The sequence below is a fragment of the Dipodomys merriami genome, unplaced genomic scaffold (assembly GCF_024711535.1).
Source record: "Dipodomys merriami isolate MVZ:Mamm:240054 unplaced genomic scaffold, mDipMer1.0.p SCAF_198, whole genome shotgun sequence".
In the NCBI taxonomy this organism is placed as follows: Eukaryota; Metazoa; Chordata; class Mammalia; order Rodentia; family Heteromyidae; genus Dipodomys; species Dipodomys merriami.
The window spans coordinates 1,699,668-1,718,862 of NW_027203359.1; the positions used below are offsets into that span (position 1 = coordinate 1,699,668).

The 19,195-nt window shown below is 42.9% G+C and overlaps 1 long non-coding RNA gene across 1 annotated transcript in view; it reads right to left on the reverse strand.

The window, feature by feature from the left end:
• Nucleotides 1-17,790, reverse strand: part of LOC138831473 (uncharacterized) — a 54,358-nt gene extending 36,568 nt beyond the window's left edge. The window contains exon 1 of the long non-coding RNA XR_011373334.1: nt 17,635-17,790. This is a non-coding gene — a long non-coding RNA (uncharacterized lncRNA). The remainder of the gene's footprint in view (nt 1-17,634) is intronic.
• Nucleotides 17,791-19,195: the final 1,405 nt, after the last annotated feature.

A 19,195-nucleotide genomic window follows, 5' to 3' on the forward strand; every position in this document is an offset into this window, starting at 1 on the left:
TTATTAGGTTTATTTGAATGTCATTTATGAGGTGGTTGCCAGGATGTAAAGTCATTTCAATATATGTTCCCGCACATTTAGGGAGTAAGTTGGTTCATTTCATATAAACACAGGACCTAAGTATCTTCTCAAAGCTTCTCAAAGTTACTATTGTGCTGGTTTTTTACAGCTGGTCTACTGTGTGTCATTTAATATCTCTGGAGTATTTTTTAATCAAATATTTATTGAACACCTACTACATAAGCATCAGTAGACATACTTTATTTCATATATTTGGAGGTACTGGGGGCTTCATGAACTCAGGGCTTCATGGCTTGCTAGGAAGCACTCTACCACTTGAGTCACTCCTCTGGACCAATTAGAACCAGTTGGGAATCGGACCATGAACAAGGCAAAGTTCTGTTGTCAGGAGCTTTCACTGTAGTGAAGAAGTAGTGTAAGTAGGTCTCGTGTAGGTTTATAATAAAAAAGGTAGCGTCAGAGAATAGCTCTTACATTGGTGGGGAGATTGTCTACTAGTTCAATAAAGTTTCCATAATAAAATATCAGCTGGGCATCAGTGGCTTACACTTATAATCCTAGCTACTCAGGAGGCTGGGATCTGAGGATCACGGTTCAAAGCCAGCCCAGGCAGGAAAGTCCATGGGACTCTTATCTCCAATTAACCACCAGAAAACTGGAAGTGGTTCTATGGCTTGCCTCAAGCTGAAGAGTAGAGGGACAGTGCACGGGTCCAGAGTTCAAGTCCCATGACCAACCAAAATAAAATTCACAGACTAGGGAGCTTAACCAACAGAAATATATTGTCTCTCAGTTCTGGAGGGCTGGAAAACTGAGATCAAGATGTTTGCAGGTTTGGTTGATTCTGAGGCATCTCCTTGGAAGACTGCTGCCTTCTATGTGTCCATTTGCCTATCTGTGTATGTGTGTCTGTGTGTGTGTGTCTGTGTGCGCGTGTGCACGCATGCGTGCCCATGCATGTGCTATAATCCCTCTTCTTTTTTTTTTTCGGTCGGTTGTGGGACCTGAACTCTGGGCCTGGACGCCATCCCTCAGCTCTTTATCTCAAGGCTAGTACTCTACCACTTGAGCCACGGTGCCACTTCCAGCTTTTTTCTGCTTATGTGGTGCTGAGGAATCAAACCCAGGGCCTCATGCATGCAAGGCAAGCGCTCTACCACTGAGCCACCTTCCCAGCTCATAATCTCTCTTCTTAAAAGGACATAGATTGGATTAGGGACTGCCCTAAGGAACCCTAACAAGCCACTCTTGAAAGACACTGTCTCCAAATGCAGTCCAGGCAGTTAAGACTTCTACTTAGGAATTCGAAGGGACATACTTTGGTAACCAACCATGGATCAGGGAAGACCTCTCTGAAGAAGGACAACATCTGAACAGAGTAAGGAAACTGGAGCTGGAGGAGGCCATGGAGACAGAGCCAAGCAGGTTGGGGGGGGGGGGGGGAGGGCAGAGAGATGCCCCAGGTGAGGGCAGAGGTCAGCCCAGGAATGGAAGAAGTCAGAGGCATCTGATGTTACTTCCTTCTGAATTTCATCGGAAGCCATTGTAAGATTTGGGGCAGGGCAGGGATGTAGTCTCAGATGCATATTTAAGGACTGATTTTCAAATTCACAACCGAGTTCTATGTAGACATTTGAGAATTCGGTGGTGAGTCTCAGAAAAGGGTCTTAGCAGCTCCTCTCCACTGGTTTTTAGAAATCCCTTGCCTCAAGTGTGAGGGTGTTAGCTAAGAATTATTTGGACCACTGGGTTCTTGCCAAAGCTTCTCCTGCCATATTTGATACACTGAGTTTATGACAAGAGTAATGCAGGGTTTGATTTGCATATATGAAAGAAAACACCATGTTGTTGGGGTTTGGCTCTGGTGATCTGGTCTTTAGTTTATTCCTAAGAAGCGATGTTCAATTGAGTTTGGATCAGGGGGAAATCTTCAAGGTGTCATTTTCATTTTCGATGCATTTGTAGACTCACATAAAGTAATGAGAAGATGAACAGAAATTTGAGCAATTTCTTGCCAGAAGATACAAGATGTCCATAACGCAATTCCTGCTTATCACTTCCAGATCCTACTCGGAATTAAGCAAAGATTGTCATTCTAAAGCTCTTCATATAAGAAGCCTGCAGATACTGCGTCACACCACAGACTATCAGTATGTGTGTGTGTGTGTGTGTGTGTGTGTGTGTGTGTGTGTGTGTGTGTGTGTGTGAACGAGTGTGGGGATTATACTCATGGACTTGGTTTACTAGGCAGGTGCTATACCATTTATGCCATACCCTCAGTCCTTTTATGTGTTGTTTGTTTTTCAGATAGGGTCTTATGCTTTTACCTGATCAGCATAAAAAAATTCCTACTTCTGTTTCCTGAGAAGCTGGGATTACAGGCATGCTCTGTAATGTCCAGTACTCCATCAGTGTATTTTTAAATTTTAAATTATGTCCATTTTCATAGAATATTTATGCTATGTTCAATCTAAGCATTATACCCAACAGTAAGTATATTTCCCAAATAAGAAGGTGTTGACAGGTGCCTTGCTGGAAATGTGTAAAAAAAACACACACACAGAGGGGGGACCAAGATGGCGACGGGGCAGTAGGGAAACGCCACAGCTCTCTCCAACCAAAAAGAGAGTTCGAGTTCCAACGCTTAATCTCCCCAAGAGACCGACAACAACAAAAAGACGAACACTCAGAGAAAAACCAGAGGCGGAGAATAACAAAAAAGAAAGAGGAAAAGAATTTCAAAACAGAAAAAAGCGAAGACCCCTCCCCCAACTTTTACTGGCCGCGCGGCAGCGCGCCAAGCCGCCGGCCAGCCGGCCCGGCGGGGGCTGTGGGAGCCCCAGAGAAACAGCAGAGACACAGGGGGCCACTTTCAGAACATCAGGTACTGGTTTGCAGAACAGCAGATCGCCAGGAACAGAGAAACCTACCAGCCGGGAGTCTCCACGAGGATCCCACCCCCACCCCTCACTCTCCACCCGAGCAGAGAGGCTCCATCCCGCCAAAGCCGCTCGGCATCAGCAGAGTGACAAAAGGACCTGCGGCAGACCACCCGGCCCGCCTGATCGCGATCGCAACGATCCAGCACTCTCCACCCGAGCAGAGAGGTTCCATCCCGCCAAAGCGGCTCGGCGCGACAAAGGGTCCTGTCTGCAGACCACCCGCCCGCCCGATCACGATCGCAACAACCCGGCGGGGTCACTTGGGCCCCAGAGGTACCGAGAAGAAGCTGCCTGAGCGTGGACACTCTTGACCCAACAGCTTCGACAGAGGCAGAGACAGAAAAGAATCACACAGAGCCACCACCGCCCAACCCAGCCCGGATTGCAACAACAACTGACGACCTACACCACACAGAAACAACCAGCTCCAGGGTGAGTACCCCACAGGGGAAGTGTATCCCTCAAGGGAGACCAGAGCTGGAGGGAATCCCCAGACCCTGACCTAGACTCCCTACCCCAGCACCCGGACCACAGGACCCACTAAAACTGGGAACTGTTTGAGAGCTCCACCAGCCCGTGGAGCACACTCAGCTGGCCAGGCTAGAGCAAGAGCACCCCTGGAAGGGAGCTTAAATGCCCAAGCCAGGAACAGCGCCCCTGGGTCAAGACTACCAACAGTAGAAGAAATTTGAACTGTGTCCCCCAGGCTGTATAACCTAGGGGGTATACACATCAGCACAGGCCTAACAAGCGCGCTCCAGGCTGGGGCCGGAACCAAGCCCAGGGATCCGGCGCCTGAACAACACAACCAACTCCTCCCAATTGAAGTAAAAAGCTGAGCATACGCCTCAACAGAGGGGAGAAAACCAGGAAACAACACTCCCCCGGGAAGCACGCCTGTGACAACAAAAGACCTGGAGGCCCAGGACAAGAGAAGCCCAAACCCCACCAAAACTCCACCCATATACCCTAGACTGGGAATTGGGCAACACAGGCTGCCAGCACCTGATAGTAAGCAGGAGCTCAGACTGTTAAGGCGGCTCAGCAATAGAGTGATAGTCTTGGATGTATGAGGCCCTGCATCTGATTCCTCAGCATCACAAAAGCAAAAAGGGTCAGAAGTGGTGCTGTGGCTCAAACGGTAGGGTGCCAGCCTTGAGCTGAAAAAGCTGAGGGACAGCACCCAAACCTAGAGTTCAAGCCCACAACCAGCCCAAAACAAATAAACAAAAACACATCAGGAGCCCATAGCAGACTCCAGCATTTGGGAGAGTGCATCCAGAGCATCTGTTCTTCACAAGAGCACCCGTAGGAGCAAACACAAGCAGTCTAGGCTGCTCAACCCTTCCAAAGGCGGGAACTGTCAGCAATCTACAGCAGAGAGCTGAGAATCCTAAGTAAGTCAGAATAGCAGCTGGAAATAGGCTCCCAACAGAACCCAGATCAGGCACAGACTCTCTCTACCAATACAGAATCAGCAACCAAGCAAAGACAGACACACCAAAACAAAATTGAAGAGCAGTCTCCTGAACCTCCATGCGAAAATCACAGAGAAAAATCACAAGGTTTACTACCACCCAGGACAGCAAGCTCACCCCAAAAGCCAGCAGCCACACAGGGGAGAGCCCCAGTGGGAGCAAAGCAGGAATGGAAGACAAAGGCTACTTCCAAGGGTTGCTGGAGGCAATGACTCAAGAAATAAAGCGAGAAATTTATCAGAAATTGAAAGAGCACAAGGATGAACTATCCAAAGAGATACAGGGTATCAAACAAGAGATGCATGCAAAAATAGAAGCTGCACAAACCTCAATAAGAAGTGAGATAAACGCCAAATTAGAGGTAATGCATACCTCATTGAGAGGTGAGATCAGTACTCTGAGAACCAACATTGAATCCATAAAGGGATCCATTTCCTCCATGCAAACCACAATAGAAGCCACTGTCAACAGAGTGAATGAAATGGAAGGTCGAGTGTCAGATACAGAAGACAGAATACACCAACTGGACCAAAAAGTGACAGATATGGAAAAATTACTCAAATTAAACCAAAGGGATATTCAAGAGCAAGCAGATAATGCTAAAAAATTTAACCTTCGCATAATTGGAGTGGACGAAGGTGAGGAATTCCAGAGCAAGGGAATGCAACACCTATTTAACAAGATAATCAATGAAAATTTTCCCCACCTCAAAAACGACCATCTTAACTACATCACAAAAGCTTATCGAACACCCAACAAGCAAGACCCCAGGAGAAACACTTCTAGACACATTATAGTAAAAATGATAGATCTGAATAATAAGGAAACAATCCTGCATGCAGCAAAAATGAAGAAGGAGCTATACTACAATGGGAAAAAAATAAGAATTACTGCAGATCTCTCCACACAAACAATGAATGCAAGAAAAGCCTGGGAAAGCACCATACAAGCCCTGAGAGCCAATAACTGCCAACCCAGACTGATCTACCCGGCAAAGCTAGCATTCACATTTGATGGAGAACTGAAAACTTTTAATAGCAAAGAAAAACTAAATGAATTCATAAACATTAAGCCAGCATTACAAAGAATTCTAAGAGGGGGGACACAACCTGAAGAAAGCAGCCAGGAACTGGGGCCTGCCCCAAACAGGCATTACTCAAAGTCTAACTGAGCAAGCACAGGAGGAAAGGAAAAAAGAAAAACTTAGGAAAACGGAATGGCAGGGACAACAATGCATCTCTCTATACTTTCTCTTAATATAAATGGGCTGAATTCGCCAATTAAAAGAAAACGAACTGAGGACTGGATAAGAAAACAAGACCCATCCATCTGTTGCCTTCAGGAGACCCACCTCTCAGCCAAACATACAAACAAACTCAGAGTGAAGGGGTGGAAAAGGATCTACCAATCAAACGCCCCCAGTAAGAAAGCAGGTGTAGCTATCCTGATATCTGACAAAATAAACTTTTCATTAAAATCAGTACAGAAAGACAAGGACGGACACTACATATTAATAAAGGGAACAATCCAAGAGGAGGATATAACCATCATCAACTTATATGCCCCAAATATTGGTGCACCCAGATATGTCAAACAAATGCTCTCAAACTTACAGAATAAAATAGATCCCAATACGATAATACTAGGAGACTTTAACACACCACTCTCACCAAAGGACAGGTCTACCAACCAGAGGATTGGCAAAGAAGCTACCGAATTAAGAGAGGCCATACTGCAAGCGGAATTAACTGACATCTACCGAGTATTTCACCCTAAAACAACACAGTACACATTCTTCTCAGCAGCTCATGGAACTTTCTCCAAAATAGACCATATCATAGTTCATGCAAGGAACTTAAGCAAATACAAAGGGATCGACATAATCCCCTGTATCCTATCAGACCACAGTGGAATCAAGCTAGCTCTCAATAACAAAGCATACCGCAGAAATTTCTCCAATACATGGAAATTGAACAGCACACTCCTTAACAATGCCTGGATAACAGAAGAGATCAGAGAAGAAATAAAGCATTTCCTACAACTCAATGAAAATGAAAACACCTCACAAAGAAACTTGTGGGACACAGCAAAAGCAGTCCTGAGGGGCAAATTTATTGCCCTCAGTGCCCACATCAAGAGAATGGAGACAGACCAAGTAAATAATCTCACGTTGCAATTAAAACAGCTAGAAAAACAGGAAAAAATGGAACCTAAAGCTACTAGAAGAAGCCAGATAACCAAATTAAAAGCAGAGATTAACCAATTAGAAAATCAGAAAACCATAACCAAAATAAACCAAACAAAAAGCTGGTTCTTTGAAAAAATAAACAAAATTGATGGCCCATTGGCTAGATTAATTAAAAAAAGAAGAGAGGAAACCCATATTAATAGGATTAGGGATGCCACGGGAAACATCACCACACGTACCCAAGATATCCAAACAATTCTAACAGACTACTTTCAAAAGCTATACTCTCTAAAGGAAGAAAATCGGGCAGAAATGGATGCATTTTTAGAGAAATACAAGTTGCCCAAACTGAGCAAAGAAGAAGTTAACCAATTAAATAAGCCAATATCCTATAATGAGATACAGGAAGCTATCAAAAGTCTTCCAACAAAAAAAAGCCCAGGACCAGATGGATTCACAGCAGAATTCTATAAGACCTTTAAACAAGAACTAATACCCATACTCCTCAAGCTCTTCAGAGAAACAGAGAAGGAAGGAGCTATCCCAAACTCATTCTACGAAGCCAATATCACACTCATCCCCAAACCAGGCAAAGACCCAACCAAAAAGGAGAATTACAGGCCAATCTCCTTGATGAACACAGATGCAAAGATCCTTAACAAGATTCTAGCTAACAGAATCCAGAAACACATAAAAAAAATAATTCACTATGACCAGGTAGGCTTCATCCCAGAGACACAGGGATGGTTTAACATACGTAAGTCAATAAATGTAATCCAACATATCAACAGAGCCAAGGTCAAGAATCACATGATTATCGCTACAGATGCAGAAAAGGCCTTTGACAAAATTCAACATTCATTCATGCTAAAAGCTCTGGAGAAAATAGGAATAGAAGGAACATTTCTAAAAACAATAAAAGCCATTTATGACAGACCAATAGCCAATATTATACTTAATGGGGAAAAGCTACAACCAATTCTCCTAAAATCAGGAACAAGGCAAGGATGCCCACTGTCTCCACTCCTCTTCAATATAGTCCTAGAACCCTTAGCCAGGGCAATAAGGCAAGAAAAAGACATTAAAGGGATCCTCATAGGAAAAGAAGAAGTTAAACTATCCCTTTTTGCAGACGACATGATACTATACCTCCACGATCCCAAAAACTCCATCCCCAAACTCTTAGAAATCATAAATCACTTTGGCAAAATAGCAGGATACAAAATAAACCCACAAAAATCAGTTGCCTTCCTATACACTGATAATGTACAGGAAGAGAGGGAAATAAAGGGAGCAACCCCATTCACAATAACCTCCCGAAAAATAAAATATTTAGGAATTAACCTAACCAAAGATGTAAAAGAACTATTTAATGAGAACTATAAAAAGTTAAAGAAAGAAATTGCAGAAGACACTAGGAAATGGAAAGACCTCCCATGCTCCTGGATAGGCCGACTTAATATAGTAAAGATGGTAATACTTCCAAAACTAATATACAAATTCAACGCAATTCCTATTAAAATCCCAATGACGTACATCACTGAAATACAGAAAACAGTCCAAAAATTCATATGGAACAACAAAAGACCTAGAATAGCCAAAACAATTCTAGGGGATAAAGACAATATGGGAGGGCTATCCATGCCGAACTTCAAACTCTACTACAGAGCTATAATAACAAAGACAGCATGGTACTGGCACAAAAACAGACCCGAAGACCAATGGAACAGAATAGAAGATCCAGAAATAAATCCACAGGCCTACAGCCAGCTGATATTCGACAAAGGAGCCAAAGACATACAATGGAAGAAACACAGCCTCTTCAACCGCTGGTGCTGGGAAAACTGGGCAGCCACATGCAGAAAACTAAAAGTGGACCCCAGCCTATCACCATGCACCAACATCAACTCAAAATGGATTAAAGACCTTAACATTAAACCTGAATCTCTGAAACTACTGCAGGACAGAGTAGGAGAGACACTTGAACTAATAGGCACAGGAAGGAACTTCCTGAACAGAGTCCCAGGGTCACAACAAATTGGAGAGAGACTCGACAAATGGGACTACCTTAAAATAAAAAGCTTCTGCACAGATAAAGCTATCGCAACCAAGCTAGAAAGACAACCAACTAATTGGGAAAAAATATTTACCAGCAATATATCAGACAAGGGGTTAACATCCTGTATATACAGGGAACTCAAGAAACTAATCCCTCCCAAACCCAACACACCAATTACTAAATGGGCAAGGGAACTAAAGAGGGACTTCTCAAATGAAGAAATAAAAATGGCAAAGAAACACATGAGGAAATGTTCATCATCCCTGGTGGTGAAGGAAATGCAAATAAAGACAACCCTGAGATACCACCTTACCCCAGTCAGAATGTCCCACATCCACAAATCAGCCAACGACAAATGCTGGAGGGGATGTGGAGAACGAGGAACGCTATTACACTGCTGGTGGGAATGTACACTCATACAACCACTTTGGAAAGCAGTCTGGAGGGTCCTTAGAAAGCTAAAGATTGACCTCCCTTACGACCCAGTCATACCACTTCTAGGCATCTACCCTGAACAACAGGAACCAATATACAAGGACACATGCACCTCCATGTTTATTGCAGCACTGTTCGCAATAGCTAGGATATGGAAACAACCTAGATGCCCCACCACAGATGAATGGATCCAAAAATTGTGGTATCTATACACAATGGAATATTATGCAGCCATTAGAAATGACAAAATAATGGCATTTGCAGGGAAATGGATGGAGCTAGAAGGAATCATGTTGAGCGAGGTAAGCCAAGAACGAAGAGACAAACAGTACATGGTCTCCCTGATAAGTGGATGATGAATCCAAAATGTTAGGTGATATGACAAAACTAACAGGACTTAAGAAACAAAGAACTCCCACTCATCTGGTTGAACCACTACTAAATATCCCCATGCTGCTGATCACATATATGGTATATAACATATGAGCACCGTTATATATTACAGACTGTGATAGACAATTTGCTCCAGGAAAGTTAGAATGAACTTGTGACTTTAAATGAGCATCATTATTCCACAATACTGTGAATTTCCGGAAATTAAGTAATCACTTAATCACGATCAAAAAAAAAAAAAAAAAAAAAAAGAACCTTGGGGAAGGGAGGGAGGGAGGGGATGGTAGGGGGAAAACAATGGAGGGGGTAACAATGTTCAAGAGGAAGTGGAAGTGTACTCATTACCTCACTCATGTAACTGTAACCCTCTGTATAGTATCTCTACAATAAAAAAAATTTAAAAAAAAAAAAAAAAAAAAAAAAAAAAAAACACACACACACACAAAAACACAAAAAAACAAAAAACTGTCAGCCTTCTCTCCTTCATTCAACTGGAGTTGCTTTGTAAAACCTGTAAAACTTCATATAGAAGAGGATGATGATGTTCCACAAATAGTCACATATGTGCACAAATGTACACACAAGTCTACAGATGGGATTTCAGCTGTTATATCATGATTGGAGGTAGTGATTGGTTTTGGTTGTGGGATTTGTACTCAGGGCCTGGGCGCTGTCCTTGAGCTCTTTTGCTCAAGATTAGTGCTCTACCACTTAAGATACCACTCCATTTCTGGTTTTCTGGTAGTTAATTGGAAATAAGAGTCTTTTTTTTTTTGTAAAAATACTGTAGAGAGGGGTTACAATTACATGGGCAAGGTAATGAGTACATTTCTTATCAAGCATTGTTGCCTCCTCCTTTGTTTCCCCTTCCTATCCCTTCTCTTCTTCCCCCATCCTCTACCCCTGGAAGTAAGAGTCTTATAGACTGTCCTGTCTGGGCTGGCTTGAGCTGCAATCCTCAGATCTCAGTCTCCTGAGTAGCTAGGATTATAGGCAGAAGCCACACACATTTCAAAAACATGAGTAGATCACCTTTTGATCTTCTTTACAGAAGAATGTATCTGTGTGTGTGTGTGTGTTGTGTGTGTGTGTGTGTGTGTGTGTGCTAGTACTGGGGCTTGAACTCAAGGATAGGGCAGTGTTCCTTAGCTTTTTCACTCAAGGCAAGTGCTGTACCACTTGAGCCACAGCATCTCTTCTGGTTTTTCAATAATTAATTGGGAGTAAAGAGTCTCACAGACTTTCCTACCTGGGCTGGCTTCAAACTGCCATCCTCAGATCTTAGCCTCTTGAGTAGCTAGAATTACAGACACAAGTCCCTAGGCCTGGCCCCAACATCTATTTTTCTGAAAAGGGAAATTGTAACCAATTTCAGCTCTACCAATGGAAATAATTTAGACATTATTGAAAACAACTTTAGTATGAATAGGAAAAGCTTTCCTTGCCCTAGTTGGGGTGGGGGAGGGCTGATTAACCTATTCAAGCCAAATCTTATTAGAATTATATATGTGTGAAAAAAATGCTAGAGAAACCAAACAATATGCTGGCTTTTAGATACCTCTATCTAAAGACCATTTAGGCTATTTCTCTAAAAATGGTCTCAGATCCCTGGAGAAACTACATAGCCTAGGGGACACAACACATTTTTTTCATCAGGACTTAGGAAAAACGTGAGGCCAAATGTGTCGGTGAAGCTCTCAGGCATTTCGAAGCTAGGCTTGGTGGTTGAATAAATGGACAGAGTAGGGCTGAAATCATGGTGCCTGAATCGGCAAAGGCAGGTCATTGGGGCTGTGTCTGTGAGTTCTGAAGTTCATGTGAGTGAGCACCCCCTCCCTCCCCACTTGACATCTCTGTATCAAGTCCTTGCTGTGGAGGGGTGGCCGCATTGTTGTGAGGTGAGCACAGTTCCCCTGCATGTCCCCTGCAAGCCACATTGCCTTCTCAACCCAGCAACACTCTGCAAATACCTACATAACAGGACCCAGACGTGGCGTTCAATCCCACATGGTAAAGGGCCAATAGCACTGATACACTATTACCGGATGGCAGGCATAAAAATCAAAAGCCTCCGACCAGTTCCTGTGCCTGACCCCCAAGCCAGGAGACAACCAGGAAGCAGGAAATACATAGGTGGTTCTTTCCCTCTGAGCATGCTCTGCAGGGTGAAAAGGTATTTCCCCTTTCTGAAGAGCTACAAGCATGAACGCCAGTCCCTACTTAAGCAGGCAAGTGGAAAAGAAGGAACCTAAATTACCCTCCCGAGGACAAACTGTTACCTTCAGCTCCCCGCAGCCCAAACTTAGAATAGAATTTCAAGGAATCCCATTTAGTCTGTAGGCCAATTGGGACCTCACTGCATACATGAGTAAACATAGGATTTCATAGAAATGTAAAGCACTACAAACTGTGTGTTCAGGAAAACTTGAATTTCTCAGAGATGCAAGGGAGAAAAAAAGATGTCGTTACAGAACAATAGAGCTGGAAAGAAAACTCCCACGAACCCTAGGGCAGATAGCTAAAGGAGTTTGAAGAATTACCCTTTAGGAAATTACATTGCAGTTGCCAGTTTGTGCTCTAGTTTGCAAAAGTGCCTGGACCCATGAATGGGGGATGGGGGGTGGGGGAGAATCTTGTACAAAACCTATTTGCCTGGCTTGATTGAAAGTCATCTATGACTTTCATTTCCCAGGTGTTGATGGGAATTTGACAGGTGTGACCCTGGCTCTCTTGAATCACAAGCTCTGGCCTTATGCCTGAGTTGGAAGACAGGCACACAGCAGCAAAGAGCTAGCACAAGGCTGGGGTTTTGAGGTTTTAATCATTGGTTTAGTGCAAATAAAAGACAGGTCATTATTTTCCATTGGTCATTTAAGGGAGCCTATGAGAAGGGTTAGAGCCAGACCAGTGATCCTGAAGCATTCTTGAGCTACAATACAAAGATGGCAAAGTCTAGAAAGATGACTAGAAGCTATCCATGGCTACCTTTGGTAGCATCCAAAGTTGCATGAGAGATATAGGAAGATGAACGATGACATTGAATTTACTGGGTGGATTTTCAGTGTGCATTTGGACTTCAGATAAGAGATTAGAATATGGTCTTAGAAGTAGAAATGTGGCTTGGGTGGCTGCGTACTAGGGTCTAGCCAGGTGCTGGTAGCTCACACATGTAATCCTAGCTATTCCGAAGGCTGAGACTTGGATAAATCACGTGAAGCCAGCCGCAGCAGAAAAGCGGGCAGGACTCCATCTCCAGTAAGCCAGCAAAAAGCTGAACCAGAAGTGTGGCTCAAGTGGCAGAGTGCAAGCCAAGCAAGCAAGCCAAGCTCTGAGTTCAAACCTAGCCAAATAAAGGGTCTAAAATACCGGATCTTGCCAATGCAGAGATATAAGAGCTCCCCAAAACGGATTCAAAGTTGAAGATTTCTTGTGCAAGGATGTACGAAGGAAGTGCTAAAAAGAATTTGGAGACTGGGGAGAGGAGAAGAAAGAGGAAAGGCAGGATGAGGAAGTGGAGCTAGATGGGAGCCATTTTAAGCCTTACGGAACCACATAGAAAATGATGGGGTGTGAGTTACAGTTCACACAGAGGGCCTTGTTCCAACTTCAGGCAAGAAGCTGGGCTTTTGTGTTTTACGCCTAGTTTCTCACTGACCCAGAATCTGCAGGGAAACCTCAGTTCTCAGGTGCTTCTGGCTTCAGTGTTTCAAAGAGAGTCACTGTGCTGAACCATTGGAAGCCAACAGCCAAGAAAAGACACTCCAAAATGGATAAAGGATGGTTGAGGGTTTGGCTTAGAGCCCACACAGTGTTCGCCATATGTATTAAGGCCAGAAAACAGAATAAGTAGAGGTTTTAGATAGGAGTCCAAAATTCTGAGGACAGAGTCTTCAGGTTGTAGCAGCTGCCTAACAGTTGCTGGCTGAAATTCCCAGACGCCGTAAGGTTCTCACATGTGCCAGGTGGCTGCCCTGGCTGGTGCCAGGAAGATAGCTTCTGAAGAGTAGTGGGCATGTGCCTGCTGACCTTGTCCCTGTCCTTTAGCTAGCCTTGGACGGGTCTGAAGCAGCCAATGAGCGTCCTTAAGCCACCAGGACTTGCCTGATGTCCTTTTGTGTTCCACGGCAGACCTAGACATTTTTCATCAAGAAGAGACTTTAGTCCAAGACTCAATCTGGGCTAGAAATACAATCACAGCACTGTGAAAAGGGAGGTTAATTAGGACTGGAGAAGCTATGGAAGGTTTTTTGTGGTGTTTTTTTTTTTGTATTTTGAGAAGATGAAACTTTATTTTAGCTTTGAAAACCAGTAAAATTCAGATAGGGGTAGAGGGAAGAGAAAAGAAAGAATCTCCAGGCAAAGAGAAGCAAATTGAGACAAGATACATGTGAAGAAAAAAAAAAAAAAAAACAGTAAAAACTAAAAAGACATACACTCTTACCACTCAAGTTGAAAACTGGTTTAGCTGAAGTCAAGAATTGCAACCGGAAATTCTGGCAGACTGACTGCTGGTCAGTCTAAAATTTGGGTCATGGTCTTAAGCTGACCCTCCCCCTCCCCCTCCCTCCCTCCCCCCAGCTCCATTCAGTGCCTTTCTGATTCTCTGCCTCACTCTCCTCGCAGACTTCCTTTCCATCAAGCTGTGTCGGGCTCCAGACCATCCTCCTAATTAATACGTGCCAGGTCCCTTGAGCTGACAAGCTTTCAATACAAAGAAGCAAATGACCCAAGCCAGAACCCAAAGCAGAACAAAATAAAGATAGTAGGGGGTGTGTTGAGTGAGCGGCCTCATGAACAGGCACATTTCAGAGACGTTTTGGAAAAGAAAAAAGAAAAAAAACACACCAAAAAACAGGGAACCTGATGTGTTAATTAGGAGTCTATTTCCATAATAAGACTGCTCAGAGGAAGGTAATAAAAGATAAAAGAAACGAGGGCCAGTGGAGGGCCCCAAATGGAAGGTTTCTGTGAGGAAAGGGGCGGGCGGTTGCTATTCTCCTCGTCTTCTGTGTGTCTGGGGTCTGTGGGCTCCAGAAGGCCGGGGACTGCCCCTTTTGTGTTTTGCAAAGCTCCGTGAATAAAGAGCTTGGGGTATAAATAACAATGTGGTTTCTGCTCCCCAGGACCTTGCTCAACAGGAAGTAGTGCAGCCCTAGCAGCTCCAGCTGCTGCTGGGTTTTCAGGGTAGATTCTATTTACAGGGACTCTCTGCCGGCTGAGATGGGCCTGTGTAGGGTTCAAAACAAGAGGAAGTGAGGTGCTAAAGCACTCACAACGGCGAGAGAGCAAGAGGCCCCAGGCCTTCATCTAGCTTCAGACGGCCAGATTGGGGGGGGGGGGTGTTGGTGGGAGGCTTGGAGAGGGCCCAGCGCTCAGGGGCAGAGCCTCACCCCAGCGCTGCCACTTGCAGCTTTGGGGTGAGGCCTTCCAACGGGTGCTGCTGGGCTGCGAAAAGACAGTCTATCTTCCACACGGCTGCCAGATTAATTCTCCAAAAGCACAGCTTTGAACATGTCTTTCTGCTGTTTAGAACTGGCAATCGCTCCCAACTGCCGAGCAAAGCAGTCACTGTGGAGTTGGTGGAGTTCTGGGCTTTGGGGAGTTTTGAGTGAGTTACTAAATCCTCCCTGCCCCTCCCTCCCCCCCACCCCCTCCTGTCATCTGTGTGGAAGCAAGGATGAGAATCGTCTCTGAGTTGTTGTTGAGTGCTGGAAAGATTCTTACACAGCATTGGGGGCATAGTAAGTCCTCAATTAATGTTCATTTTCATTATTGATTAAGGAACCACTTGAATGCAAAGCCCCTAAGCTGTCCGTTTATGGCTGAGGGACATGAGCATTTTGTTAATTTCTCTTTGCCTTAGTAAGCAGAGCTGTGAAGAGGATGCATGTATCTAAAGCAGTTTAGTTAGTTTGGTATTCTTTATTACTATTTGTAAGTAGCAAGAGAAAGGGGTTTCAAGTCAACCCATCAGTTGGTGAATAGGACGTGTCTGGATCAGTGTCCTCGCTTTCATCATTCTTCATATCTCCCACCCCACCGACCCACTCCATTTTCACACTCACACATTGAATATTACTACTCTTTCCCCAGCCTCCTGTCTTCATTTGTCTACCCATCTCCCCTTGATTTTACCCCTCCCTGACACCCCAAGTTCCAGCTTTCTGGTACTTATTTTGTTAGACTATAAATTATTCAAAGGAGTTACATCATTAGACTCCTTCCCTGCTTCTATCATACTTTAGTTAATTCATTTGGGTATATGTGCATGTTACCCTGTGTACGTTTACATATACATTGATAATTAGAACTAATATTCACATATGAGAGAAGATATGCATCCTTTGTCTCTCTGAGCCTGACTTACTCCACTTAGCATAATTTTTTCCAGGTCCGTTCATTTTCCTGCAAATGATGAGGAGTAAAACTCCATTATATATATTTTTTTCTGGACATATTCATAGAGAGAGAGAGAGATCCCATTCTTTAGATCCATTCTGCTAGAAGTTCATCAAAGAAATAAAGGAAAAATAAGAAAATTTCTAGAATCAAATAAAAATGAAAACAACTTGCTAGAGTTACTGAGAAACAATCCAGGCTGTTTATAGCCAAGAATGCCTATATTTTAAAAAGTAAAAAATAAATAACCTAATTATTCACCTCAATCTCTTAGTGAAACAAGAGCAAGCCAAACCCCAAAGCAGTAGATGGGAAGAAATAATAAAGATAATGGCAGAAATTAATGAAAACAAGTCTAAAAGAACAATACAAAGGATCCATGCTACAAAGAATGAGTTCTTTGAAAAAAGAAACAAGATCAAGAAACTCAACCAAACCAACCACCTGACCAGGGGGAGAGGGGGGAGCTGAATTAACAAAGTTAGATATGAAAAAAAGACTATCAAAGCAAATGCCAATGAAATTTAGAGGATTCTTAAGAAATAACTTTCAAAATGTATATTCCAATAAACTAGAAAATGTAAGGGGAAATGGATAAGTCTATATGATCTACCCAAATTGAACCAAGAGGACACAAACAACATAAACTGATCTATCACAAGCAATGTGATTAAAGCGACCATAGAATCTCTTGACAAAAAGAAACCCACAATGGGATGTATTCACTGCTGAGTTCTCCGATCCCTTTAAAGAACTATCACCAATATTCCATAAAATAGATGGGAAGGAACACTACCAAACTCATTATATAAAGTTTTTATTGTGCTGATATGAAAACCAACTAAGATACTACAGAAAAAGAAAATTATACACCAAATTCCTGACAAACATAGACATAAAAACTCTCAATACAATACTTGCAAAGTGAATTCAACAGCACATACATAAAACAATCATACAGCCGGGCACTGATGGCTCATTCCAGTCATCCTAGCTACTCAGGAGGCTGAGATCCAAGGACTGTGATTGAAGCCGGTCACGGCAGGAAAGTCCGTGAGATTCTTATTTCCAATTAATCACCAAGAAGCTGAAAGTAGTGATATGGCTCAAGTAGTAGGCCACTAGCCTTGAGCACAAAATCTTAAGAGACAGCACCCAGGACCCAAGTTCAAGCCCTAGGACTAGCACAAGAAAAGGAAAATAAAAGAAAGGAAGGAAGGAAGGAAAGGAGGGAGAGAGGGAGGGGGGGAAAAGGAAGAAAATAATGGAAGAAAAGAAAATGATGATGCACTATGATCAAGTTGGTTCATTCTAAAGAAACAAAGACTACTCAACATATACAATTCAATAAATGTAATACAACACATGAAAGACCCAAGGACAAAAAGCATGTGAGCTTAGTAGGTACAGAAAAGGCCCATGACAAAACTTAACATCCCTTCATGATAAGTGAAGAAAGTAAACATTAAAAACAATTTACAACAAACTTTTAGCCAACATTTTACTAAATGAGGAAATCCAAAAAGCATTTCTGCAGAAGTCAAGAACAAGGCCTGTGTATCTACTCTCTCCATTCTTATTCCATATAGTGCTTGAATTCGTAGCTGGTGCAGCAAGGTAAGAGAAAGAAATACAAAATTCAAATAGGAAAGGAGAAGTCAAATTATCTTTACTTGCAGATAGTATGATCCTATATTTAAATGATCTTAAATACCTCACCAAGGCTCTTGAAGACAGTGCTGGTGGCTCACACCTGTAATCCTAGCTCCTCGGAGGTTGAGACCTAAGGATCACAATTCAAAGCCCGTCTGGGCAGAAAAGTTTGTGAAGACTTTTATCTCCAATTAACCAGCCAAAAAATTAAAAATCTAAAAGTAGAGCTGTTGCTCAATTGTTAGAGCATTCGTCTTGAGTAAAAATGCCAAGAGAGAAGGGTTGGAGGCAGGGCTTGTGGGTAGAACACAAGCCAATGAGCAGAAGTACCAAGGATCAAGTTCAAGTTCCAGAACTGGGGGGACTAAAAAGAGCAAAGTGTGGAGGGTAGACAAGAAAGAGTAATAGAGGGGATAAATATGGTTTTTAAAACTTTGTTCATAAACGCTGTATGTTCGAAGAACTCTAGACTTTTATGTATACTTTTCTATCTAATACTAGGTCTACATGAAGCAAAAAAATCTTCCGGTGTTTGCCCTTTCTTTCATTATTACACCAGCACAAAAGAAGGCAGCATATTTTCTAAAGTTTGGGGGAAGGTAGGGGCAGAAAGGTCTGTGTGGGCTCTTGTCTACTTGGTGATGAAGCTCTATAAGGACTGAAAACAGGAACTGGTACTGTGGCTCACACCTGTATTCCTAGCTACTTAAGAGGCTTCAATCTGAGGATTGCAGTTCAAAACCAGCCCAGGCAGAAAAGAGCATGGGACTCTTATCTCCAGTTAACCAACAAAAAGCCAGAAGTAGAGGTATGACTCAAGTAGTAGAGCTCTAGCTATAAGTACAAAGATTCAGAGACAGTGCTCAGGCCCTGAATCCAAGTCCCAGGACACACACACACACACACACACAGAACTGAAAACAGATTGACTTAAAGGCATTACTGGGTTTGAAACTTGAGAAGCTGGTTTTGAATTTTCTGCGTTGAATAATAGAAATTAATTTCATGTGGCTCAAATTTCACAAACTGATTTTGTTTTCAGGAAATTTTCTATTATGCTAACAGCTTGTATTTTACTTCAAGGCCACTCATTTAGAAAAAAAAATCTATTAACTTTGTAAAAGTATATTAATTTTAGTTTGTACCTACCCAAAGTGTAGACACAAAGGCTGCAGCAGAATAATCAGAACATTCATTCCGCAGACTTTACTATTTATTTTCATTAAAGCCTCCAACATCTGAGACCTTTTGTGTCAAGTGTCTGTATTATTATTTTAAATAGTTTCTTCTGTGAACCACAACCCTATACTACACTAGGAGACATTACATACAGGCAGTGTTAGGTCCTAGCTCTCTGGAGGCTGTCAGTACAGCAAGAGAACCTGACAAGGTTCACATACTGGGAATTTGGTGTGAGAAGAGGGACATGCTGGAGCCATAGGAATCCTAAGGAGGATGCCCAGTGCTTCAGAACTGGTGATAACTTAGCCAGAGCCTGAAGACTCAGAGAGAAATGGGCAAGGCAGGTGGACGAGACAGAAGGAACCACATATGTAAGACCTACAATGTTTGTAAATCCTAGGAAATTTGAGAAACTGAAAATAGAGCAAGGAGTGGGTATATGGGG